Source organism: Diabrotica virgifera, chromosome 3 (genome assembly GCF_917563875.1).
Source record: "Diabrotica virgifera virgifera chromosome 3, PGI_DIABVI_V3a".
Classification (NCBI taxonomy): Eukaryota; Metazoa; Arthropoda; class Insecta; order Coleoptera; family Chrysomelidae; genus Diabrotica; species Diabrotica virgifera.
In genome coordinates, this window is record NC_065445.1 from 123,287,053 (window position 1) to 123,288,643 (window position 1,591).

The following is a 1,591-nucleotide window of genomic DNA, read 5'->3' on the forward strand; positions in this document are numbered from 1 at the left end:
TTGTTTATTTCTACTGCATCTTGAATTTAGTATAGTATATATTTCTATAAATATTTAGGTAAATTTAAATACCAAAACAAAATATAATATGCTATTACCACTGAATGTAAAAAATATTTAAGTACAGTGAAAACTATTAAAACTGTCTATTTTGTGAAAAGTTACTATTCACAAAGTTTATTTAGCAATAATGTATCAAACCCGGTATTACCACATCTGCGAAAGACAGTACCTCCGTTGACTAGGGTAGGTTTGTGACTATGGCCACAATGAAATTCCAGGCTAATGTATGTAAGTGTAAATAATATGAAATGGAGATTTATTATTTTTATAACAATACAATAATTTCGATGGTTAAACAGATTAGGTTAATCTTCATTGTACAGATCTATTTATTCTTACGAGATCTTTCCTTAGAACACTTAAAAATGAAATGCACATTGTTTCTCACTGCCCTGGGAATAAAAATTATGGTTACTATTGATTTGTACACCAAGTTACTTCAGGCAGGTAATATTTTAATGTTTCTATAAATGTTAGATCAATTAAAAATGGTCTTCATTTGCCAATCTGTTAACATTTTTTCAACTCATGTACTGAATGTTCCATTAATTTCACATTTTCCCTAAAACAATATCAATGTAAAATCAAAAATATTCCTTTCAGGATTGCATTTATTTTTGGAACTGTACATACCTTATACTTACATTTAACAAGAGTAGAGACATGTTTACATTTTCCACTATTTTCTGCTTTACAAGAACATAACATTTGGCTAATGCTCATGCCATTTGTGAAAGATAGGGTTCCTTTAATTTCGTGGGGATTGGTCCTTACTGAAGGAATAAACCATATTATATTTTGATGGTATGCTCAGAACTTTCCTCTATTTTTCCAGCCAAAATAAGATGACCAGAGTTTAAAACTTGTTTTCCTTCTAAAACTTCTTGAATTTTCAGTACCCAAGAACTTCAAATATCCCACGATACTACTTAACTTCATGACTAACAAGCTGAAAATGCGAGCATTATCATAACGAAAACTTTGTTTATTTACTTATTATTTTAGTTCATAATATGGAAAATTGCTATTATGAAAAGTAGTTTAGAATTAATAATTATGTTTTAATGTGCAATTATAGCATTCTAATTTAAATGTTATGAACTATAAAGGCAGTTTACTCTTGATCGAAATTCATATTTTTTATATACCTCGTATAAAATTAATAAAATTTTACATATGATGGCTGCATCATAAATCTTAGAACATGAAGAGCTTTTTATGAACAATAACTTTTCTTCGTAAAATTAAAAATAAAAGAGTTATAAATGAAAATGTTGCTGGTATCCATAATTTGAGAAAAATATTCAAATATTTTTTTCCATTAGAAAGATGTAATTGCACATATCAGACCATAATTGTTTATACCAAACAGTATTCTTTCATCTGTCAGTTCGCTAAACTCAGACACAACTGGTTAGTGATTTTAGTCAATAATTTTGCCAATTTAGCAAAAAAAAATAATTACTAATTAGTTAATAATTACTAAATAATTAGTAATTTTGTCAATTTTGGCAAAATTCGCAAAAAC

The 1,591-nt window shown here is 27.3% G+C and overlaps 1 long non-coding RNA gene across 2 annotated transcripts; it reads right to left on the reverse strand.

Annotated features, from left to right (window-relative positions):
* Positions 1-302: 302 nt before the first annotated feature.
* Positions 303-1,081, reverse strand: LOC126881289 (uncharacterized). 2 transcript variants are annotated; one of them, XR_007696785.1, is made up of 2 exons: positions 708-1,081; positions 303-625 (listed from the first exon to the last, which is right to left on the reverse strand). It is a non-coding gene; the product is annotated as an uncharacterized LOC126881289 (long non-coding RNA). The 2 variants fall into 2 exon arrangements; XR_007696784.1 differs by having other exon boundaries at positions 697-1,081.
* Positions 1,082-1,591: the final 510 nt, after the last annotated feature.